Raw genomic sequence first — 26681 nt, forward strand, 5'->3', positions numbered from 1 at the left:
AATCCCAGACCCATGAAAGTGACACTATAACAATATTCTCCGTGATAAATCCCATGAAACCCTCTTGGTTTTTCCCACATGCCTCCAAGGGTACAAACCTTAGAAAACTAAAGAAAACAACAGGTAGAAGAGATTGCCTCTAAAGAGAGTAACAACAAAGAAATAAAAGCCAAAAGAAGGTGGTGCAAATAAAACCAGTACAAATACCAGAGAATAAAGGTCAAGGGACAACAGAGCAGAGGCACAAGTTAGAAGAGAGAAGGAAGTCTAAGACCAAAAACATAAACTGTTCAAAAAGTACCAGTTAGTAAAAGAAAAAAGAAGGTGAAGATAGATAGAAAGGTCAGAGCTTGGAAGAATGGAGAAAGAAGGGCAGAGTGGAAATACCAGAAACAATCTATTTATAAGATAATCCTCTGAAAGTTTTAAATGAAACTTTGGGAATTCAGACTCAAAAAAAGACACACACACACACAGAAAGACGGAGACAGAGACAGAAAGAAACAGAGAACCAGAAGGAGAGAGAGAAAGGGACAAAAAGGAAGAGAGAGGGAGGGAGGAAAACAGAGAGAGGGAAGGAGACAGAGACAGAAAGAGGAGAGACAGAGGAGAGAGAGAGATGGGGGAGGGAGGAAAACAGAGAGGAAAGGAGAGAGACAGAGACAGAGGAAGAGAGAGACAGGGAGGGAGAAAACGAGATGAAGAGACAGAGATAGAGAGGAAGACAAAGACAGAGGAGGGGAAAGAAACAGAGAAGGAGGGAGGCAGAGAGATGGAGAGACAGAGATAGGGAGGGTGACAGAGGAAGAGAGATGGAGAGAAAGAGAGACAGAGACAGAGTCAGAGAGAAAGAGACAGAGTAGTAAATTCCCTCCTTTGTGTATTATTACCAGGCACTCATTTTTAAGAGAATGGGGAAATTCTCCCATAGCTCAAATACACACTTCAGACATTAGACTCTTTGGACATTAATAAATCTAAGGCATTCTCCAAAATGGTATCAAATTGTGCTGACTGTGGCCCCACTGAGGCAGGCAGAGGTCACTCCCTGCACCAGCACCGAGCTCCTCCTCCCCTTCCCAGGGAACATTAGGCAACATGGTGTGCAGGGGAGGTCCGCTCCTGACAACTTCCCTCACATTGTTCATGGAGGATGCTTAGCTCCAGAGCCAGTGCTCTGAGGTTATTGTTCTCCTTTCTCTATCAAGGAGGGGGGATGGAGTGGCAGTGGGGGTGGGGAGGAGAGGAGGTACCTTGAAATCAATGGGGAAGATGAATGTTTCCCCACTTCAGGGTGAGGGATGGATGCCACAAGAGCAAGAAAGACTTCATACTTTCTGCTCTGCCTTTTTCCCTCAAGACAACACTCAGAACTGGGTCTGATAACAATGAATGTGGTTCACGCTATTCTTCATGATTGACTAGAGCAGTCAGTGGGGCCCAGCCAACCAACCTCCCCTGGGGCCCGTTCCCCTCCCCCTCTCCACATTTTCATCCTGATTGCAAGAGGGAGTTGGGAACAGGAGGCCCGAGGCCACTGTGCCAACAGTAGCAGCAGCAGCAGTTTGGGTCCTGCGGAACAGAGGAAGGAAGCAAGCCTTTATCCTAGGTGCTGCTGCTGCTGCTGCTGCTGCTACCCGCAAGGCTCCTTGCTCCAACTCAGGCTGCTGCTTCTCAGGGAGGGACATTATGACGCACCCTATTGGTATTAGAACACTTCACCTTCTATTTATAGCCATTCCACAGACCGCAGAACTCTCTCCCTCCCTCCCTTCCTTAGTGCAGGAGGGAAAGAAAAATTCTACCCTTGAATGGAAAACCATGCTATGCAAATAACATAGAAAAATCTGACTTTTTGCTACTTTTAAAAAATTCCATGTTATTTCTTACACAAATATTAGACATCCAAAGACATCTCTTTTGTTTAGGGAATACTCCAGTTTTTTTAAGCTTTTCCTTTACATGTTTTTTAGATGCCACTTAAAAGGATGTTAGGTAAATTAAACTGTCTTTAGAGTTCATGAAATATTTGCCAGGGATTTGCTGAAGCAAAGAGTGTCTGGCCACCAGATGAGAAAGAGACACCACTTGCTACTTTTCTATAGCTGCTGAAAAATCCGTATCTCTAAACCTAAATCTCTTCCTTTTGCTAAAGGAAAGCAAGGTATTTTAATATTTCAAGCAAAAGCAAGAGTTGTCAATGTTTTTTTTACAGTCATCACTTTGATTTCTTTATGTTTTAAATGTAATAGTGCCCACATGAAAATGACTAAAATGATTCTCATCCAGTTGTCATATTGATTTGGGAAGTAGTTAAAACATAAGGAATTTTAAAACTAGCATTTATTTTTTGTTTGGTTGTTTGTAGTACAGTCAGCTAAAGAGAAAAACAGATCAGTATTTCTCAGCTTGATTTCCATTCAGTTTCACTTTCTAAACTTCTGTACCCAAAGCAATATTGCTGATTGGATTTATTGAAAGAAAGGATTGTATATAGATATAGATATATATATGTATGTATGTATACAGAAACATTTTCTTACAAAAAATCTTATACATCTGGTTATACTGTAGTTCAAATTACATTCAACATATGCACTGAGACTCTAACAAGGAAAGCATAAAATGAGTATTATCCTTATTCCACTATCCTTGTTCTTTCACAGTCTGCCTGGGTGTACTTAATGCTTGCTGAAAAATACTGTGAAAAAAAAATCTCTTCATTCCTATTTTATTTTACCTCCATTTCAAAACATTGTACAATGTTGATGCTATAAGAAATTATGTCATCCAATGGGTGATTTTAAACTCAATCATGTTTGCTGGTTTTCTGTTCAGTTACTGATAGTGAACTATGGACACAGGGCTTCACATACATGAATGATCCTCACGACATTTAACAAGTAGTAGAGGGAAAGGGGAGCTGGTTTCTTGCCCACATTGACATGTCAGAGGCAGGATTCAAATCTCTCTTGACTCCAAAGCCAACAAGAGAAATTTTTAAAAGAGCTCACTTTTATAGAACATCTTATGATTTATGCAGTACCTTCCTCACAATCCTTAAAGGTAGTAGTAGTATGAGTATTATTATTTCCATCTTATAGATGAGAAAGTTACCTGACATCCAGACAGCACTTTAGGCTTCCAAAGCACTGTTACATGTTATCTCATTTAATTCTCATGATGATGCAGTGACATAGGTATTATAGGTATGGACTTGCCCATGGTCACAATAGCTAGGACATGGTGCAGCTGGGACGGAAACCATAAGTCCCCTTGACTATGTCCATTACTCTTTCCACTTAGCTAACCTTTTAAAAATAACTTTCAATTTACTCTTTTGTCTTTTTAGGGATTATTTCATTTGAAATAATTTCATTGTTAAACCAAAAGGCTGAATTGTTGTCCTATATTACTCTTAGCATTACCTAATCTTAATGCTAATTATCATAGACATAGTTTGTACCAATGAGAAAACACTACTAATCCCCTTGATGCATTCTCCATTCCAGCCAAATTGACCGGCTGGTCTTTCTTGGATGTGCCGTTCCATCTCTCACCTGTGTCTCCAGGTAAGTACTCCCCCATACCTGTAATTCGCTCCTTCTTCAACCTCCACTCCTTAGAATCTTTAGCTTCCTTCAAAAAACAGCTCCTGTGGTACATCTTATGTCAAGTCTTTCCTGATATCCTGACTCTTAATGCTTTTTTCCTCTTGGAATTATTTTGTATGAATTGTATTTACTTATTTGTATACCTCTTATATTGCTAAGTAGAATGGAAGCCCTGAGAGAAATGAGTTTAGTTGTTACTGGTTTTTTTGTCTTTTGATTCTCTAGCACCTAGCATACTGCCTTACACAAAGTAAGTGCTCAATAAATAATTGTTGAATTATTTGTTATATTTCCTTTCCTATGGTTGTAGCATATAATAATTCTATGGACTACTGTCAAGGTTTCTTGGGTTTCTGCCATGAAATATGTATTTTGAGAGATTTTTTAAATATCCATTTTATTTTGAGTTAGAATTCTAAGGAAACAGCATAATCCAAGTTCTCCCACAATGCCTTTCTGCACTAAGAATCAATTGGCTAACTGATAAAACATTCCCATGAGAAATATATGAAAAGTACTTCTATGTCCATTTTACAAATGAAAGTTTAATGATAGAGAGTGAGTGGGCCCCAGATGTGTAGTGAGGTTCCATTTATGACTGGGGTGGAGGATCTTTGTGTGTGGCTCAAAGGGAGGCAGAATAAGCATCACTAGCCTCTTCTCCCTGCATCCTTCTTCAAGGGAGACTTTTATTTCTGCCAGGAGGGGAAGGAAGAGGTTGAGACCAGTGGTCACCTCTCTGCTCTCTGCAGAGAGAGGGGATACCAGGCTAGAAGTATATCTATCTGTTCCCTTAAATATTGTTCATCTCAGAGGTATGATCAGATTCCAGCTAACTTTTGATCACTTTGTCTTTTGGAGGGCAAGGGGTCCCCAGACCTAGTCTTGACCCCTTCCCCACATAATATCAATTCCACAATGAACACTCATAGAGTATAGCAAAGAAATCCATTCATCCAAATCATAGCAAAACAGAAATCAGAGGTGTACGGAGAATATATACCAAACAGTATGGCGTGAATGAACTCTCCCACTGGGATTGAGTTAACTCAGTTCAACAAGAGAGAGTGTCCTGGATCTCGCCTATGGGAAAACTCCCCAAAATCTAGCAAAGAGTAGCAAGGTGGGAATAGGTACATGATGGAGACTGCCAGTTCCTCTCATACCTTCCCAAAACCTTTTCCTTCAGCAACTGGAACTGGGATTGTAATGGTAATGGGAATTTGAAGATCTTCCCTGGCCCTTAATAAGCCTAGATGGACTTGAGGACCTTTCCTGATTTTAAAATATACTCTCCCCCCTAATAGTCTGCATGTGCTTACGTGGAGCCTGTGGTGGGAGGTTTATTTTTCAGGAAGGCACAACTTTTGTTACTTTGTAATCAAGTGGGTCATGAGGCTTATGATGTTCAATGACCCCGGAGAAGGCTATATATACCCTGATGTGAAGTTTTGCTTGGGGGCTCACTTACAGAAAGAGTTGTGTGATTTGGCCAGATGAGACTCTGGGCAGCCATTGAGCCCCCTGGCTTTGAAAACCCAGATGTTGGTGCTTCTTTCTCTAGTAACTAACTATGAATGTATGTAATGGTCAGACAGCTGGAAGCCCTATCTATTGAATTGTGTTATTTTCTCTGTATTTTTGTCTGCTTGTAACTTCTTTTTGTATTCTCTGAAGTTCAGGGTGTTGACTTTTTCTCCTGAACTAGGTAAATGATATATGTTTGTTTGATTAAAGTAAGGTCGTTGACCCTTTTTGAGTTGCTTTCCTTTAGAAAAGCGGATCAAAGAACCTGTGCTAGCAGCCATCCTGGGTATGCTAGGGTGCTTGCTGCTATACCTCTTCCATCTTCTCTCTTGAACCTCAAAATACTCTCATTTGGAGAGTCCCCAAAGAGGAGATTGACTGGGAACCAAAGCTTTCACCTCTCAATAACTCCACCCTGCTCCTTATTCAGGGCAGGTCCTTTAGCTCCACCAATAAGGAGAGAGTCCCATACCAATGCCCTTTGGGACAGAGATTACAAAGAAATAGTTAAGTAAAGAAATTGAGGCAGAGAAGTAAATAAGGTACACTGCCTGTGAGAAAGCTACCAAAAGAAAGACAACTAGCCAAACAAGCATGATTGATTTTAAAAATTGTTTTATAAAACAACTTACTGTGCATGTGTATCTTTTTTAGTGTCTTAGACTATAATGATGTCCTTGTGGTCTTCTTTGAGGTGTTTAGCACAGTTTTGAAGGAGAAGAAGGAGGAGGAGGAAGAGAAGGAAGAGAAGGAGGAAGAGGAAAAGCAAAGTCTACAAAATGTAAATATAATCATTGCTTTCGAAGGATAGTCACCTAGGGTGGGGGCTTCCTTCCTACTCCAAAGCTGCCCATATGTCACCTTTAGATCCAGGAAGTGTCAATGAGATGTGGAGGTTACACTGCAGATGCTTATTGATGATTATGACAACAGTGGAATTCTGATGAGGACTCTTTAAGATATACTTTTAACTCTCAGATTTGGGATAGCTGCTGGGGCAAGTAGAATAGCTTGGCATGTCACCACTGCTGTTGCTAAAGAGCAGACAATTTTATAGGAGAAAGCTATTTCAGGCCCTCACCATATATGATTGTCTGGCTCACTGTAGTTGTGTCTACTGGGAAAACATCTGGGAATTGTCCATACCTACTATATTTCGTGTGTGTGTGTGTGTGTGTGTGTGTGTGTGTGTGTGTGAAAGTTATTTCTATACTCTCATGTATTTGCTTGTTATTGTTCTCAGTTCAATGCTAACACTTTCTGAGTAACTGAGACTAACTGGACTATTTCTAATAGTGTTAAGATTTAATTATGTTAGCTGTGAAGGAAGCAGTGCATTTTCCAAGGAAGGTTCCCTTCTCTGAAATGTTCTTCCCATCATGGTCTGGCAAAGCTTTAATTTGCAAATTTGTAGGCATTAGAGTGGGGGAGGGAACCATATTCTTTTAAATTGGCAAAAATGCCAAAGGGCTATAAAACTGTGCATACCCTTTGTTCCAACAATACCACTACTAGGTCTATATCTCAAAATTATATCCAAAAGAAAAAGGGAAAAGGACCTATTTGTACAAAAATTATTTATAATAGCTTTCTTTATTATGACTGAAAAATTGGAAAATGAAGGGATGTCCATTAGATGAGGAATGGCTAAATAAACTGTGGTATATGATTATAATTGGAATATTATTGTGCTGTAAGAAATAACAGGCAAGATGATTTCAGAAAAACCTGGAAAGATTTACACAAACTGATGCATAGTGAAGTGAACAGAACCAGGAGAACATTGTATACAGTAATAGCAATATTGTTCAATGAAGAACTGTGAATGACCTAGCTATTCTCAGCAATACAATGACCCAAGACAATCCCAAGGGACTAATGATGAAGCATACTGTCCACCTCCAGAGAAAGACTGAAATTGTTTAAATACAGACTGGAACATACTATTTTTCACTTTTTAAATTTTTTCCTTTTGGAAATATTTTACATAATTGCACATATATAATGTGCAATTGTATATTGCTTGCTGTCTCAGGGAGGGAGGGGGAAGGGAAGGAGGGAGGGAAGGAGGATAGAATTTAGAACTCAAAACTTTAAATGAAAACGTCTTTTTTTAAAAAAAAAAAGAAATTGGCACAAATGAAGATACCTTGGTTGTCCTGACTAGGCAACATGGTTGGTACAGTGTACTTTATTGATTTGGATTGTGTCCTTTTTTTTGAGACAAATTTTTGTGCAAACATACAACAAAAAAAGTTTTTAAAAAGTGATGATTCCAATCTATAAGTCATAAGAAGAACCTTAAAAACCTCATGTACAGAATCATACCCCAATATAATGCAGCTGGTGGTGCGGCAGATAAAGTGTTGGGTGTAGAGTCAGGAACATCTGAGTTCAAATGTGGCACAAAACCCTCTGTTTGCCTCTGTTTCCTCAACTGCAAAATGGGGATAATAACAGCACCTACCTCTCAAGGTTGTTTTGAAGATGAAATGAGGACCAGGCACTAAGGGATACAATTAATAAAAAGAAAGACAGTCCCTACCCTCAACAAACTTATAATCCAAAGAGAGAAAGCAGGGGGTGGGGGGGGGGGAGAGGGGAGAAGGACAACCGGGGTATACAACTATGGAGATATCTTGTTCCATGGAGTTGAAGTCAGGCAAAATGGAGTGATCTGAGAATACAATTTCTGCCCTCTATAAAGGAAGACATTGGCAGGAGTTTGATACTCCACCCTCCAACCTTCCAGAGGAGAGAAGAGACTGAGGAGTCAATCAAGGCTTTGAGTTAGCAACTTGGGGGTAAGTTTAGAAGGGATGAGTTTATCCTGGGAGAGGCATCTTGTTCTGTGGATCTGAAACCAAACAGGGCAGAAGATATAAACATAAATAAATATAAATAAATGACTATTCCTTTTCCAGCCAATAGATAAGCTGTCAAAAGATACAAATAGAGTTTCTTTTTTTTAATGTTTCAGTTGATATATTTTGTTTTTATATGCACCACATTCATTTAAAAATTTATCTCCTCCCTCTTCTATCCAGAGAACTATCCTCTATAACAAAGAATTTAAAAAATAGAGAATAAAGAGCAGTTCAAGCAAAAATAACGAACACATCAAATGTGTTTGGTAGTCTATGCAATGCTTTTGTGTTCACAGTCCAACCACTTCTGCAAAGAGAGAGGGGAGTATATCTCATCTTTTCTTTGGGACCAAGTTTGGTCAACATAATTATGGATCATTCAATTTTTTTTTCCATTTCCATTTTGTAGTCATTGGGTATATTTTTTTCTGGCTCTGCTTACTTCACCTTTCATTAGTTCATATGTGTTCCCATGCTGCTTTGCATTCTTCATATTATAAATTTCTTACAGCAAAATAATATTACATCTATGTAACACAGTTTGCTTCTCCATTCCCCAATCAACAAGCAATTATTTCCTTTTCTTTGCTATTACAAAAAGTGGTGCTATGAATATTTTGCTGTATGTTGGACCTATTTTCCTATCTTTTACCTGTTTGGAATATATGCCTAGCAATAACATCTCTTGGTCAAGGAGTATGGAGAGTTTCTTATCATAATTGCAAACTGCTTTCCAGAATAGTTGTAACAATGCAAAGCTCCACTAACAAGACAAGATAACTCAACAAGCATTTAGTAAGCACCTTGTGTTTGCCAGACACTGTATTAAGAATGTACAAAGAAAGGTTTTCAAGGAACTTTTAGTCTAATGGAAGAAACAACAAGCAAACAACTGTGTACAAACAACATATCGATAGGATAAATTGCAGATTATCTCAGAGAGAAGCCATTAAAATTTAGAAGCATTTCGAAAGGCTTCTAGCAGAAGGAGAGACTTTAATTGAGGCTTGAAGGAAGCCTGGGAAACTAGGACACAAAAATGAGGAAGGAATGAGCTCCAGGTATGGGGGATAGCCAGTTAAAATGTCTAGAGTTGGGAAATGGAACATTGCATGTGAGAAACAGCATAACAGTGTATTTTTGTGCCTGAAAGGCAGTTTTCCCACCAAAAAAAAAATACAAAAAATAGCAACCATATGGGAGAATACTCCAAATCACATATAATAGGAGGAATGCAAATGAAAACAATTGAGGTTTTCCTTAATACCCATCAAATCGGAAAAGATGACAAAAAACCACTTCCCCCCACACAAACTTTTTCCTTCCCTCTTTGCCCTCTCCCTAGAGCCCAGCTTCCCCAGAGTCCATCCAAGAAGTTTGACTGCCTACATGGCTCAGACAGATGAGTCACAAGTTCTATCCTTTCCAGTAAAATGGAAGACTAAGAGGCTTTACTGTCAGCCCCATCTCTGTTCTCTTCAGACACCCAGCATTGCCATCTGACCTCTTGACACAACCTAAGGACTTTTCTCTGCCCCATTGCTGTTTCCTTAGTATTTCCAGGCTTTTCTGTCAGCAGATAAACCTTTTCTTACATGTAGTTTACCCTTTTAGGGTGTAAACTCATTAAGAGTGAGATTGTCCAGCTTTTTCTGTTTTATCCCCAAAGTTCAGCACAGCTTTTGGTTCATAGTAAGCATTTAATACATATGTCTTTCATTCATTCATTGAAAGATGAAAATGAAATCATTGGAGGGTCTTACAAGAAGATAGGAATAATACTGTTGTACTATAACAATAAGTACTGTTGGTGGAACTCTGAAGAGGTCTGAATAAGGTTCTCAACTTCACTGACTGGAACTTCATCTATCCAACCATTCTGAAAAATAATGTGGAATTAGACTAGAAAGATCACTAAACTACATATACCCTTCGACCTAGTAATACCACTACTGGATATCTAGCCCAAAGAGATCAAGACATAGGGAAAGAGGGGCGGCCAGGTAGCACAGCGAGTAAGAGCACCAGCTCCAGTGTTGAGAAGACCTGGAGATCGAATCCCAGGCTTAGACACTTATCACCCACCCAGAAACACCTGGCCGTGTAACCTTGAGCAAGTTACTAAACCCCAATTGCTTAGGGGCGGCCAGGTGGCTCAGTGAGTAAGAGCATTGGCTCCAGTGTCAGGATGACCCGGATCAAATCTGGGCTCAGATACTCAGCACCACACCCAGAAATAACTGGCTGTGTAACCTTGAGCAAGTTACTTAACCCCAATTGCTTTAAAAAAAAAAAGACATAGGGAAAGGTCCCATATATACAAAAATATTTGTAGTAGTACATTTATGGTAGCAAAGAATTGGTAACAAAGCAAGTGTCATTGATTAGGAAATGGCTAAACAATAATAGGTAAATGTAATGTGATATGTGAATAATACAGTGCTTGGCACATAGTAAACACTTAAAATGTTCTTTTCATTCATATACCCAAATATTATTTTACCACAACATACAACTAATATAAAGAATTTAAAGAAACTTAGGAAAGCTTGTATCAGTCAATGTAGAGTGAAGTAAGAAAAATTAGGGGAATAATTTACACAATGGCTTCAATAATGTAAAAAAAAATTGAAAAACATCAGAACAGTGATGAATGTAGTCACTGATCTTGACTACAGAAGACAGATGGCAAAGCAAGTCTTCTATCTGTTGGCAGAAAGGTGAAGGCTTGTAGGTACAGAATGAGGCACACATTGTTAAATGTGACCATTAGGTTGGTTAATTTGCTTAACTACACTTTATTACAAAGAATGGCGGTGGGGAGCCATTGGGAAGTGATAATGTGAAAAAAAAGTCACCAAGACATATATTATAATATTTTTAAAGTACATGTAGTGGACAGGAAAAGAGAATCCAAGTTGTTTTTAGGGGATTCTAACTGTTTACCTCTCTCATATGTCTTAGAAGAAAACCCTACAGTGACATAAAAAAGCTATGAACAAGGGTTACTGGAAGGAAAAGAAAGAGAATCACAAGAAAGGAAGAGTCTTCTTAATTATAGTAGTTAGAGGAGAAGGAAGCAGGAAAGGTGAAAATAGGAATTGTAGAGCAAATGCTTGACCCACAATGAAATGGTGATCCCTTCCAGAGTCCTTTGGAACTGCAAAACAGAGAATTGAGTTAAGGTACAAATCAGTTCTGTGGTTGTCAGGGGAATGAGGAAGTGGACCATGAGCCCAAAGGGAAGCAGGCAAACAGAGAGGTGCCAACATGGTTCTGTAATAAGGTTCTCAACTTCACTGACTGGAACTTCACCTATCAATCTTCTATATATTTGGGGCCCAAGAAGTGCCATTAAGAGGAGCTTTGATTGACCCTCCATGGGAAGGAAGGAAGGAATAGCCCTAAAAGGTGGGTTGTAACTAGTCCCTTGCTAACTCAGGTAAGAAAATGATCCTTTGGCTTTACATATATTTTAATAATGCCAAATCTACACGAATTCCTTCATAGCTTCAACTGCATAAATTCTGCCCTTCAGAAAGAGCCAAGTTCAGATGTTCTCAATGTTACTTTGGATAGGTGAAAAACAAGTCAGAGTGCTATTATCAGCAAGCCTTCAATATTAAACCTGGTGTTTATGAGCACAGGGCTTTGGTAATTTGATAACATATACAAATTCCATGACAGTATATGTCTTGATGCACATATAAATAAAATAAATAAATATAAATAATAATAGAGTAAAATATAAGTAAAATAGTTTAGTAGTAACTAGTGGGAAAAGACAGATCCAGTCAGAGTAACAACAGAAATGTCTGTTCATTGCATATTTCTGGAGGAGACAGATGCTCATTTATTTTTACCTTCCCTTTACCCGAACCAGGTCACCAATATATGACATAAGAAAAAAAAAATTGACCTCAGTTGTACCCCTGAGACTTATTGGAATGAAACTCATAACTAGATTATGGCTCTAGTTATAGATATCTTATTCAAAAGAAACAGGATAAGTTAAGGGGGGAGGGAGGATAGGTGGGTAGCATTGCATATTAAGAATTTAAACTCATGAAGAAATCTAGGAACCAGAATGATGGAAACATGACAGAGAATATTTTAGGTCAAAAGAAGGAAAAACAGAAGTTTTTGGAATATACTAAAGACCACCTGGATGAAAAAGAAAAGAGATGAAGTTTGGAAAACATGTCACAAGTTTGTTATAGAGGAATGATCTGGTAGTGACAGGAGACCTCTGTTATTTAGACATCTACAGGAGGACTCCATCTGCTAAAAGCTGATCAGTTAATAACTTCTTGATTTGCCTTAGTGATAATTTTACCCTTCCAAAGGCAGAGGAACCCACTTAGGGGAATTCTATTATAGATCTCATTCTCACTAACAGGGAGGAACTAATTAGTAGGATGAAAATGATAAGAAGTTTAGGGGGAAATGACCACTCCATCCTATAGTTTGGATATAGTCTGATATTCAGTCCTGAATTTTGGGGAAACATTTTAATGGGTTCAGAGAAAGATAGGTAAGGATACCATGGGCTAAAAATGCTTCAGGGGAAGTTAGCCCATGAGGGATAAGAAACTCTCAATATCAAAATTCTGAAAACACAAAAAGAAACAATTCTAATGAAAAAGAAAAATGGAACTTGTTTGAAGAGATGAGGGTGGAGGTACAGGAAATTCAGCTACAATCTTAAGTTTTAAAAAGAAATATACAGAAGATAAAAATAAGTTTAGATAGCAGAAGATCAGTATAGGAGCATGGTATGGTCCTGTAAAAATGTCAGGAAAACTAAAGCTCAGATGAGGTAAAATTGATGTAGGAAACTAAGGGGAATAAAATTTTGTTTTGTTTTGTTTTTTAGCTATATCAGCAGGAAAAGGAGGACCAAAGGAAGGACAGCACCTTTGCTTGGGGTCGATGGGATAATGATCATTGGTAACAAAAAGAAAGTAATGCTGCTCAGCTCCTATTATATTTCTGTTTTCTCTGTAAAGGAAAATGATCTTGACTCTGAAGATGGCAGAAAAAAATGACTAACAAGGAGTTAATCCTGTGACCAGAAAGGAGATAGTAAGAGAGCACCCTCAATGAATTCATGTTATCTGGTCCAGATAAACTCCTCCCTGGGTTCCTGCAAGAGCTGGCAGGTTTAATGAGTGAACCACTCAGCGATATTTGTTTTTAATTTTTTTTACTTTTCAAGCAAAGATCAGCCTTCTCTCCCTTCCACTTCCCACTCCCCCCTCCAGTGAGAAAGTAAGAAAAGAAAAACTATTGCTACAGTCAAGCAAAACAAAATTTCCTATTGGCTATGTCCTTCCCCCCTCCCCAAATGTGTCTAAGTCTGCTCTCTGAGTCCACTTCCTCTCTGTCGGGAGAAGGGCAGCATATTTCATTATGAGTCCTGAAAAATTGTGGTTGATTTTTGTGTTGATCAATGTTTAGAACTGGACTCTGCCGCACTTCTGAATGGAAGGTCTGAATTGGTGCTATTGCTGCTTTCTTGGAGTAGTCACTGTTTTATTATTCTAGGATCTCGGGAACAGACTAAGGACCTGCAAAATTTCAGTGCTCTCAAATGGTCTGATTCAAGACAAAGTCTGCTTGCTGGTCCCAGTCTGAGTTCTACAAGTTCTGGAACTGGGTTTGCATCTGAACAAGAGTAGCTTCTACTCCTATCAGTCAACTGGAAAGTTCTGTTGGCTCAGACCAGCAGAATTGTAGGCTCTCCTTTGGTCTGAGCTTCCCACCCTAGTTATTCCTCTGCAGGCAGGACTAGACATGGGAAGTGAGACCTTGCTTCACACCTAAAGTATGAGCCACACCACTGCTTCTGTTGGCTTCTGAACTTCCTCCTTTCTCTGTACACCACCCAGGGCCTCCAAATAGAACATCACTGCCATGCCCAATTCCCCTTCTGACTCTATCCGTGACCTGAGACTGGGTAGTCAGCAACAAAGCTGCCAGTTAGCACCTATCCCTACAGTGTGTGTATCTGAGGGTGTCCTGGTATGGGTTTAAAACTTCCTACTGCCCTGGTGCACAGGGTGCTTTGTGTTCCTTGCCCTCCCCCTGGATGCTGGAATGTTCCTTGTCTAGTGGGCATCTGGCCCACCCTGTTTCCATTGTCCCCAGATGTCCTCTCTGTCTGTCTGTCCATCTCTCTCTCAGAAGATGGGCTGAACAAGAGATCGCTGTGACTTATTCTGGATTTCCCCATCAATATTCCACCTGGTGCATTTTTTAGATCTGTTAGGAGGAGTTTATGGAGAGGAGTTCACTGCATTACTTTCCATCACTCTACCATCTTGGCTTCATCTCCCACTCAGTGATGTTTGAAAGATCATGGAAAATATATCATTAGAAAATGATGAATGTATTAATTTTCAAAAAGAGAAGAGAACCAAGTCTGCAAACTCTAGGCCAATTCATTTGTCTTCAGTTCTGGGAAAATTCCAAAATGAATCCTTAAAGATATAAACATCTAAGAAAAGGAAGTGGAATTACAAAGAACCAATGTGCTTTTATCAAGAACAGTTCATGCTAAACTAGCCTCACTTTGTTTTTTTGGCAAGATGACTAGATTAGTAGATGAGGGGATTACTGTGGATAGAATTTACCTAGATATTGGCAAATCTTTTGATAAAGTGTCCCTTACTCTTCTTGTGGGGAAGATGGAGAGATATGAAGTAGTTGATAATATAATCAGAAGGATTCAGAACTCATTAGATGGCCAGACTTAATGAATAATTGATATTGGTTCAATGTCAACATGGCAGGAAGTTTCCAGCACTTTGCTCGAAGCATTTGTGCTTGGTCCTGGACTGTTTAACATTTTCACCAACCGCTTGCATAAGACATCAAATGCATATCAAATTTGTGACAACACAAAGTTGGGTGCAGTAGTTAACACACTGGATGACAAAATCAGGATCCAAAAGGATTTTGGTAGGCCAAGGCATTGAACTGAACCTAAAAAGATGAAATTCGGTGCTGATAAATGCAGTCTTGTACTCTGGTACAAAAAAAGTCAGCCTCCCAAGTATTAGATAAGGGAGGTGTGGATAGACAGTTGTTCTAGAAAGATCTGGGGGGGTTACCAGTGTTTCTTAAACTGTGGATCGAGACTCCATTTGGGGTCTTAAAAATTTTGGCAACAGTAATAAGGTTTCTGAATGAGCAATGACCAAAAGTTAATTCAAAATCAAATGCACAACGAATCTGAGGTGTTTCTGGCAACACTCACCCATATTGCATCAAGCAATTTCACTGTAGTCTTGGTTCTGTACACAAAGCAGGCGCACTTTGCACTGTGTGTGATGTCAAGCCACACACCACCAATGAACACTGCCAAAATGCTAAAAGGAGTCATGAGTGGAAAAAGTTTAAGAAACTCTGTATTAGATCACAATCTCAAAATAAATAAGCAGTGTGATATGGCAGCCAATGTGATCTTAGACTGAATAAAGTGGGTCATAGATTCCTGGGATAGTCCCACTATACTCTGCCATCATCAGTTCTCATCTGTAATATCATGTTTAGTGTGGACACAATAATTTAAGAAGGATATTGATAAGCTTGAGTTCATGACATATGAGGAACTGGTCCTTTTTATTCTGGAGAAGAGTCAAAGGGGACATGACAACTGTCTTCAAGTAATATAAGAACTGTTATGTGGAGGGGGGTTTGATTTGTTCTACTTGGTCCCAAAGGGCAAAAACAATCCGTGGAGGTTGCAAATTCAGGCTTGATTTCAGGAAAAACCTACTAACAACTTTTAGAGCTCTCTAAAAGTGAAATGGACAAAATGAAGTGGTTGGTTCATCCTCCTTGGAGGTTTTAAAGTAGTGTCTGGATGATCCCTTGTCAGGTACATTAGATATGTTGTAGTGAGGATTCCTTTTATGAATGAGTTGGACTAGATGGCATTTGAAGTGCTTTTCAATTCTCAAATTCTGTGAAGTAAAGGTAGAGACCATAGGCAGCACTGAAACTACTGCCTTTATTCTACCAGGCCAATATCTAGATAAAACAAAGCCCTCTTTTTTCCAGTCATATTTTTGTTTATATTTCTTTTCTTTATTCACTCACCTGATTTCTCTTCTTTTTTCCCTTTTTTATATTGCAGAATTCCACTCAGCTTACATTCTTTCTCCCAGTGTAACGTCTCCAGCCAATTTACACGGCATAAGTCAAGGAAAAAGGCCCAAACCCAGCTATTAACCAAAGGGGAAAATACAGTAGGTATTATAATGAATGTGTTTATCTCACTCTCTTTTGGGACTAGTAATTGTTTTTTTTACTTCTGTAATGGATGTTAAACAGGAAGCTAGGTGGTACAGTGGATAGAGTGCTGGGTCTGGAGTCAGGAAGACCTGAATTCAAATCCAGACTTAGACACTATACTAGGAAAGGAAATTTGAAGATCTTCCCTGCCCCTTAATAGACCTAGGAGAGAGTTTGAAGACCTCCCCTGCTTTGAAAGTAAACTCTGCCCATAATAGGCTGAATATAATCACATGGAGCCTGTAGTGGAGGGAATTTGCTGAAGGATGGTGCAGAATCCACAAGAAGCTTCCCTGCCCCCTAATAGGCTGAATGTAGTCACATGGAACCTGTGGTGGGAGGAGATTGCTGAAGGGAAGCAGAGCCCACAGGAAGCTGGTGGTCAGAGCTAGCAAGAAGGTAGGGGGGATATGACCTCAGGCAAGGACTCAGATAGGCTCATGAGTAAATATTGATCTTGTATTGGTTTGTGGGAAGGCTGAAGGATGCTGTGGCTCTCAGCGTTATTATGGCTTCTGTATATCTTTGGTGCTATGATGGAATCAGCTTACTGGTTTTGAGATTCGGTTTTCTGGTGTCTAAATAAATGCTTCAGTTCTATCCTCTACCTGGAGAATCTGGTATATTTTGCGATCGAATGTCACACAATATTTATAGTCACAGTCTTGATTATGATCGTGGATGCTGTAAATATTGTATTGGCGCTAAAGACACTTACTAGATGTGTGACTCCATGGAATTAATTTAACTCTGTTTGACTCAGTTTCCTCACCTATAAATGGGCTAGAGAAGGAAATGGCAAACCACTGCAGTATCTTTGCTAAGAAAATTCCAAATTGGGGGTGGAGTCAAGATGGTGGAGTAGAAGCAGGACCTCCTCTAGGCTCCGGCTTCCACCTTCCCCAATCCATGTAAAAGGGAACTCTTGGGGTGGCCAGGTAGCACAGTGAGTAAGAGCACCGGCTCCAGTGTTGGAATGACCTGGAGATCGAATCCCAGGCTCAGACACTTAGCACCCACCCAAAAACACCTGGCCATGTAACCTTGAGCAAGTTACTTAACTCCAATTGCTTAGGGGCAGCCAGGTGGCTCAGCGAGTAAGAGCACTGGCTCCAGTGTCAGGATGACCTGGATCAAATCCGGGCTCAGATACTCAGCACCACACTCAGAAATAACGGGCCGTGTAACCTTGAGCAAGTTATTTAATCACGATTGCTTTAAAAAAAAAAAGGGAACTCTCAACAAACTTTGGAGCTGCAGAACCCACAAAATGACACAGAGAAGCAAACCTCCTGCTGAGGACAGCCCAGCAGGCTGGCAGGAATTGGCCAGCAGGAATCGGCCAGCAAAGCGCTCTGGGAGCTGAGCCCAGGCCCAAACCAAGGCTTTAGCCCCAGGACAGGCCTGACCAGCCTCCTGCCAGAGGGATTCCAGATCACCAGCAGCTGTGGCCGTTTCCAGATTTATCAACACATAGATGCTAAGGACAAAGTGAGAGGTCAGTGCAGTCTGGACTTTGGGACCCAGTAAGTGGCAGTGCGTGGCTTTTGCCCCTGGGGCGAGAAACCTCTGAGACACTGGTACAGCCAGCCAGCACCACGTGGCAGCTTCAGCTCCTGGCCTGCAGAGTGTAGGGGGACCAAGCACCAGTCTGAGGGGTAATCACTCTTGCGTTAACCTTCTTGGATCTGGATTGCAGTCTAGGGTGGAGGTCTTGGGGTGTGTGTCCAGCTTGCCAGAGCATATGGAGACCTCAGAGAGGGCACTCATCTAATACCTCTGGCAGCTGAGAAAACCCTAGCTTTGGGACGAAAGCTCCCCTGTCTGGTGTCAGAGTCCTACTGTGGCAAAAAGCCCAGGGGTCAAGTGACTGAGGGGCGACATGACCAGGCAAAGGAAACAAAGCAGACAGAAGATTCCGACTTAGACTCCTATTTTGGGGCAAAAAGGAGCAAAGCATGGAACAGGAGGAAGACAGTGAAGTCAGAACTTCTGCACCAAAAGCTTCAAAGGAAAATACGAGCTGGTTACAGGCCATAGAGGACCTTAAGAAGCATATAACAGAAGTGGAGGAAAAATTGGGAAGAGAAATGAGAACAATGCAAGAAAATTACTAAATGAGAATCAACAGCCTGACTGAGGAAAATCACACCTTAAAAAGTAGACTAACTCAAATGACAAAAGAGGCTCAAAAAGGCAATGAGGAAAAGAATGCCTTAAAAAGCCAAATTTGCCAGATGGAAAAAGAATCTCAAAAGCTTGCTGAGGAGAATCATTGCTTCAGAATTAGATTGGAGCAAATGGAAGCTAATGTCTTTATGAGAAATCAAGATGCTGTTAAACAGAGCCAAACAAATGAAAGAATTAGAAGGCAATGTGAAATATCTCATGGGAAAAACCACTGACCTGGAAAATTGATCCAAGAGAGATAATTTAAAAATTATTGGACTACCTGAAAGCCATGATCAAAGTAAGAACCTAGAAATCATCCTCCAGGAAGTTCTCAAAGAAAACTGCCCGATGTTTTAGAACCAGAGGGCAAAATAGAGGTTGAAAGAATTCACCAATCACCTCCTGAAAAAGATCCCAAAAAGAAAATTCCTAGGAATATTATAGCCAGGTTCTGGAATTCCCAGATTAAGGAGAGAATATTACAAGCAGCCAGGAAGAAACAATTTGAATATTGTGGAAACACAATCAGGATAACCCAGGATCTGGCAGCTACTTCACTGAGGGATCAAAGGGCTTAGAATATGATATTCCAGAGGTCAAGGGAGCTGGGATTAAAACCAAGAGTCACCTACCCAGCAAAACTGAGTATCGTGTTTTCAGGGGAAATAGAGGACTTTCAAGCATTCTTGCTGAAAAAACCAGAGTTGAATAGAAAATTTGACATTCAGATACAAGAAGCAAGAGAAGCATGAGAAGGTAAACAGGGAAAAGAAATCATAAGGAACTTATCAAAGTTGAACTATTAACATTCCTACATGGAAAAACAATAATTGTTATGTTAAAACTTATGGAACTTTTCTCAGTATTTGAAGGTAATATATATATATGTCTATGTATGAGGGTATATGAGCATATGAATGCATATGTGAATGTGTGTATATATGTTTACAGGTATACCTAGATATAGGGCACAGGACCAATTTAACAGGAAGGGATGATACCTAAAAGGTGAAATTAAGAGGTGAGAGAGGAATATAATGAGAGGAGATGGGGGGAGACAGAAGGGATAAACTATGTCATATAGAAGAGGTAAGAGAAAATGGTTACAATGGAGGGGAAGAATAGGAAGTCAAAAGGGAATGGGTCAACCTTATTCCCATTGAATTTGGCTTGAGGAGGGAATGAAATACACACTAAATAGGGTATCTCACCCTCCAGGAGAGTAGAGGGGGAAGGGGATGAGATGGGGGATGATGGAAGGGAGGGCAGGCTGGAAGGGAGGGAAGTTGGAAGTACCCACTTTTGAAAAGGGACATGATCAAAGTGGAGAATAGAACTGGGAGGTGGGATAGGAGGGAGGGAAATATAGTCAGTCTTTTACAATATATCTACTGTGTTAATGTTTTGCATTAGCCACACATGTACAACCTATACTGAACTGCTTATCTTCCCAGTAAGGGTGGGTGACAAGGGAGGAAGGGAATGAATCTGGAATTCAAAGTTTTAAAATCAAATACTCAAATACACACAAACACATATATATATGTATATATATATATATATACTATTATTAATACTATTTTACATGTAATTGGGAAATAAGATATATAGGACTGGGGCATAGAGATCCACTGGAAAAGTCGAAAGGGATATGGGAGAAAATACGGGAGAGAGCAGATTGGAGGAGGGGATATCCTGTGGGACTGCTATTTTGGGGCGGTGGGTAGGGGAAAAACGGGAGAAAATTTGTAACTCAAAATCTGGCTGAAGTTAATATTTTAATTTATTTGAAAAATTAAAAAAAAATAATAAAATAATTCCAAATTGGGTTATTAAGAGGTGAGCATTACTGAAAACAACTCCACAACAACAAAAAGTAAATATGAAAGAGAATATACCTTTCATAACCCCTTTAAGTATCATAGTGAAAGTACTCTTCTAACAGAGTAACAGGGGAAAACCAGTGAATGGTGCCACATGAGCAACTTCTTTTGATAGTAGGACATCTAGCAGAGTAATCATGTTGTTAATGTTTATGATGGAATGAAATAGTATAGTATATCTGGTATGTCCTTAATATTTGAAAAGATTCATGACTTCATTAATTTGTGTATTATTCAATCCACTGATGCAGATCATAACCCTTCCATGCCTTAGTAGAGCCCCTTTATGTGTTGTGGCCAAAACAATTTGTTATTTGACAAATGACTTTCTGGTGATGAGCCTCCTCACATTTAACCTAGTCCTTGCAAAATGAGAGGTTCAAAGTACATTACCTGACCTGTATGGGAAGCCTTCCTTGGATTCTGCTAATTTAACCTTCCAAAACCCCATGTTTTCCTCTACAGCACAGTGATGGTCTGATTTACAGTTATCTGTGTTTGTGTCTAATTTCCTTACCAGACTGTAAACTCTATGAAGTCAAGAACATTGTCTTATCTAATTTTGCGTGTACCCTGCATCACAGTGGGCATAGGTTTGTTAAATGTTTAATGAATGAATGAATGAGACATTAGAGCATGATTTTAGTGAAAGATGATATTGTTTAAGGTTTAAAAAAACGTTTCACACTTGAGGGCCAAAATAGTATAATATATTGTTTTCTATATACATTCTTACTTGTTACAATCTCAAGGAACTATGCAAATATTATAGTATCATCTATACTTTTCAAACTCGGTCACTGCTTTCTCATTCCCATTTTGTAAATAGAATTACTATGGTCCAGAGAAATTAGGCGATATGTATTAAGTCAGTTAGTATATCTGTAGTAAAGTTGAGAGTGTAAGCTAGACTATTGTCCCATAAGTCAGTAGCATAACCACAATGGTGCCACATGCTTTAGGAGCCCTAACTAAAAGTCAAAATCGTACAAAGCAAGGAGGAAAACAGAGTTGTCAGGGTTCTTATTTCTTTCCTAGGTGTTATACTTAGGGAAAAATGAAAGAATGTACTTCAAAATTAATCTATAAGGCAAAAGGTGACTTGGCTTGGTATATAACCAGATTTCTTTAGGATTGACTTTACAATTTCTTCCTATTGCCTGTAGACAAAAAATTAGCAAATTGCCTTCCAAATGATCCTGGTTCTCCTAGGAATAAGCAGACACAGCATGGGGTATCATGAAAGTCTAGAGTGTGGGGTAGGTGGAAGGGTAGCAGATAATGTTAACCCATCTTAAGTATGTGCTGATACTTTCCATCCCCTACTCCACATCTGTGCATCTATTATTTTTTTCTGTCCTAATTTGTTTTCTATCCCACTGGATTATACATCCTTACATGAGATGGTGGAGCGAAGTTCCACTGAGCACTGCTAAATAGTTTTCCACCAAATGCCTATGATTTTGACTTAAAGCACAGAAGTTGACCTTTAGAGATAGGGTGGGTTGGAGAACCAATTGTTAAATTTTCATTGTGAACATTACACTTTTGAAATCAGCAAATGCTACAGATAAGGGCTTGATTTATTGTTTTGTTGATTTGTCCAGACTTAAGAAAGTGATGAAGAAAATAAAAGGATGTCATGTGTACATTTTTTTCAGGGGAGCTGCTTGTTAAATATTGACCAGCACACCCCCGCTTAGAGACCTCATACATTCTCATGACTTCATAGAAAACAGAGAACAGAGGTCATAGATTTAGAAGTGGAAGGGACTTGAGATATCATCTTTTCCAACCCCCTTATTTAACAAGTGAAGAAACAGGCCCAGAGAAGTTAAATGACTTCTATATGTTCAAAAAGGTAGTAAGCAGCAGAAGTTGGATTGAAAGCAGTTCCTCTGCTTCCAAATCCGGTGTCCATTCTACTACATACTGTCACCTTTCCATAAACCTCCATAGAGAACTTTTCCAGACTACAAGAGTTCTAAGTCTTTTAATAGGCAGATGTGTCACAAGTTTGCATTTCTATCCCAGATAGAGACTGGGGTGTAGGGTGTGTTCAGGTAAGATTAGTGCCTCTGGTGTGCAGGGCTGCCCTCCACCTTTGATGCCCATCTGATTCCCATAACTCTTACCTGTGGCTCCCAAAAAGTGCAGCATACAAAGCAGCCATGGTAAATCGTTTTGGCAGATGGGCTAAACCAGGTCGAGGGTACCTGAGGGGGTCCCAAATCTGTCGGTGAGTTGGGGGAGTGTCTACCCCAAGTCTACCTTCTCCTGGTGGAAAGGGTAGATGAGAACAATTTGTTCCAACAACCATGAGGGCAGCTGAAGCAGGTACTGTGGAGCCCTTAGAGCTTGGTTAGACACCGAAGATGCCAAAGTCATCCACTGTATCTCAAGTCATCACCAGTCCTCTTGATTCGGTCCTGCCACTGGACTCTGATGACTCTGGTAGAGAGAATGAGGCCAATGACTTCGAACAGTTCTGCCTTACTTAAATCCAATTTATGCATGAATCAAAAGACATTGTCTATACCACTTTACCATTTTTTACCTATCTCAAAGTCCTGTGGCTACAGGCAAGAGATGAAGCAGCAGGTGTGGATACACTGGGAGCTGTAGTCATAATCCTGCACATAGGCAGCCCAGGCCCTAGGGTCATCTTCTCACTGGAAGCAGTAGTGGGCTTTGGCAGCCCCTGGGTGTCAGAGCAGCCTTTTAAGGATCGCACTGCTCACCCCCTACTGTGAGGAAGGGGATGGAAAAAGTGCCTTAAAAATTGTCTGCTTACCCAACCCTGACCTGATTACTGCAGCAGGTGGGGATCCCACCCTGTGGTTGAAACACAAAAAAATGTACAAAAACTTCTGCAAAGATGATTCCACTCACCATCAGCACATGGAATGTGCACACACTTGTAGACAACACAAAACCCAGTAGACCTGAAAGATGAACAGCTCTTGTTGCAAGAGAACTCAGCAGGTATCACATCCAAATAGCAGCCCTGAGTGAAACAAGGCTGGCAAATGAAGGCCAGCTTACTGAAGTTGGAGTTGAATACACATTTTTTTCTGGAATGGTTTCAGTGATGGGGCGTGCTGTGAAGCTAGTATAGCTTTTGTAATAAAAACTAATCTAGTCAACAAGCTTGTATACCTACCAAAAGGAGTGAATGACAGACTCATGATAATGTGATTGCCACTTGCAGGAACATCACACCACCATCAGTGCTTATGCTACCACCATGAGAAACCCTGATGAGGTCAAAGAAAAATTTTATGAAGACCTGGAGACTCTTATCATCAATGTGCCAAAAAAGGACAAGTTTATATAATTCTAGATGACTTTAATGCTAGAGTAGGTTCAGATTACCAGACATGGCAGGGAGTCCTTGGGAGGAGTGGAGTTGAAAACAGCAACAGCAATGGTCGCTTACTAATGAAGACTTGTGCCCCTTGTGACCTCATCATCAACACTATCTTCTGTTGACCTAAACACAATAAAAGTTTGTGAATGCACTCTTGCAGCAAAGATTGGCATTTAATAGACTATGTGATTGTAGGAGAAGAGACAGGATGTGAGAATAATGAAGGCAATGTGTGGCGCAGAGTGCTGGACTGATCATAGACTTATCCTTTCTAATATTCACATTCAACAAAAGCGGTGACCGCAAGGCAAAATGACTACAAGAAGAATTAATGTCAATAAATTAGAGTGCTTCTTTGAGCTGGAGCAGTTTGCTGCTGACTTGGAAGGAAAGTTGAGCTAAAACACAGTTGGCAACAGTGAAGGAGAAAAAGAGTGGGCAGCTTTCAGAGATTTGGTGTACAGCACTGCATTTGCTCTTCTGGGTCATAACACTTGCAAACATCAAGACTGGTTTGATGAAAATGATGGGGAAATTTAGAAGCTTCTAAATGAAAAACAAGAACTCCATAGGGTTTACCAGCAGGATAGTCCATCCATCTATAAGAAGGCAGCGTTTAATTCCATCAAAAGTAAAGTACAAGTGAAGCTTAGAGAAATGTAGGATTCTTGGCTCAGTAAGCAGGAAGATGAAATTCAGTTTTATGCTGATAGCAACAATCCAAAACCCCTTTATGATGCCCTGAAGGCTATTTATGGGCCAAAGACCTATGGTGGATCTTAAATACTCAGTGCTAATGGAGCCACATTGATTAGTGACAAGGACATGATCCTAGAGAGATGGGCTGAACACTCCCATAGTGCTCTCAACAGATTGTCTTCAATCAATGCTGAAGTCACTGACCAGGTTGAAATCAGTCCCTCCTTAGCTGAAGTTCCAACTGAAGAAAAGGTTTTGAACACCATTAGGCTCCTTTTGTGTGACAAAGCACACTGATTCTATTCCAGCTGAGATTTATAAGGTAGGGGGTCCATTGCTTATATGAAAGCTGACTGAAATTTTCTGGGTTATATGGCAAGAGGAGGTTATTCCTCAGGAGTTTGAGGATCCCTCCATTGTCCATCTCTATAAAGGCAAATAATTGTCCTATGACAATCACAGGGGAGGGGAGGGGGTCTCTCTCTTAGTCATTGCTGGCAAGATTCTTGCCAGAGTCCTCCTTAATAGCTTGGTCCTTCACCTTGAAGATGGTTATCTGCCTGACAGCCAGTGTGGCTTCAGAAAGGGCCAAGGAACTGTTGATATGGTGTTTGCTGCCTGACAACTCCAGGAGAAAATGCCATAAGCGAAGATAGATCTGTACACAACGTTTGGTCTTTGATACAGTCAGTTGTGAGGGCTTATGGAAAATTAAGTCAAAATTTGGTTGCCCAGAGAAGTTCATCAGCATTGTAAGTCAGTTTCATGATGGCTTGCTTGCCCAGATTTTGGAAAATGGACAATGCTCTCGTGCTTTCCCAGTCACCAATGGAGTGAAACAAGGCTATGTGCTTGCTCCCATGCTTTGGCATGATGTTTTTGGCCATGTTGTCAAATGCCTTCAACGAGGATGAACATGGGTATCAAGGTCAGCTACTGCACTGATGATAAATTCTTCAATTTGAAAAGGCTACAAGTTAAGACCAAAGTGAAAGGAATGTTAGTGTGTACTTTTTTGTTTGCAGATGATTGTGCACTCAATGCACCCTCTGAAGGTGAGATGCAAAAATATATGGATCATTTGTGCTAATTTTGCCCTAACAATTACCATCAAGAAAACACAGATACCCCATCAGCTACCACCACACCACCCATATGTGGAACCATTGGTTATAGTAAATGGAAGAGTTTTGAATGCTGTGGATGAGTTCACCTACATTGAAAATGAGGTTGATGCATAAATTGTTAGAGCTAGTTCATTGTCTGGGAAGTTCCGAAGGAAAGTGTGGGAGAGAAGATGTATTAGACTGACTACCAAACTGAAGGTCTATAGAGTCATGGTGCTGACCTTATTGTCCTATGGTTGTGAAACATGGACAGTATACCAGAGTCATGCCAGGAAACGGAATCGCTTCCATTTGAATTGTTTTAGGAAGATTCTGAAGATCATCTGGCAGGATAAGGTACTAGACACTGAGGTCCTTTCTCAAACTAAACTGACAAGCATTCAAACTCTACTGCAGAGAGTGCAGCTCTGATGGGCTGGACACGTTGTTTGAATGCCAAACACGTTTACCTAAAAGACAATTTTATGGAGAACTCACACAGGGCATGTACCCACATGGTGGTCAGAAGAAGCAATACAAGGACATTTTTAAGGTCTCTCTTAAGAGATTTGGAATTGATTGTGCAACATGGGAAACACTGGCACAGGACCACCCAGCATGGCGGACTCTCATCAGAGAAGGTGCTGTGCCCTATGAGCAAATCAGAATTGAAGTAGCTCAAAAGAAAAGCAAGATGCACAGATTTAGAGGATCCTCCCCAAATGTTCACACAGACTATTTGTGCCCAACCTGTGGTAGAGCATTCCAAGCTCATGTTGGTCTGATTCGTCACATTCAGACACTCAATAACTTAACTCTAACATAGTGATGTCATTTTGGTCCACTTTGAGAACAAAGGACAACAATCAACAACCAATCTCTGACCTTTCTCGTAAGCTCCTGGCCTACATGTCTAACATTTCCCATTTGGTTTTCTCACTGTCACCTCAGATTCAACATGTCTAAAACAGGATGTATTTTAGTAGAAAGAAAATTAGACTGGGATTCAGGAGACCTGAATTCTAGTTCTATCAGCTATTTGTGACTATGAAAAAACCACTTACTCTTCCCCCTATGTACTCTGATGAGGAAAAAGAGGGTTAAGTGACTTGGCCAGGGTCATACAGCTAGTAAGTGTCTGA

General features: G+C 40.1%; 1 long non-coding RNA gene across 1 annotated transcript in view; it reads left to right on the forward strand.

Moving 5' to 3' along the window:
* Nucleotides 1-6005, forward strand: part of LOC138146938 (uncharacterized) — a 209890-nt gene extending 203885 nt beyond the window's left edge. The window contains exons 5-6 of the long non-coding RNA XR_011164655.1: nucleotides 3513-3572; nucleotides 5836-6005. This is a non-coding gene — a long non-coding RNA (uncharacterized lncRNA). The remainder of the gene's footprint in view (nucleotides 1-3512; nucleotides 3573-5835) is intronic.
* Nucleotides 6006-26681: the final 20676 nt, after the last annotated feature.

Source organism: Petaurus breviceps, unplaced genomic scaffold (genome assembly GCF_028583685.1).
Source record: "Petaurus breviceps papuanus isolate PSGF00001 unplaced genomic scaffold, PetGlider_PUasm1.0 90775, whole genome shotgun sequence".
NCBI classification, from domain to species: domain Eukaryota; kingdom Metazoa; phylum Chordata; class Mammalia; order Diprotodontia; family Petauridae; genus Petaurus; species Petaurus breviceps.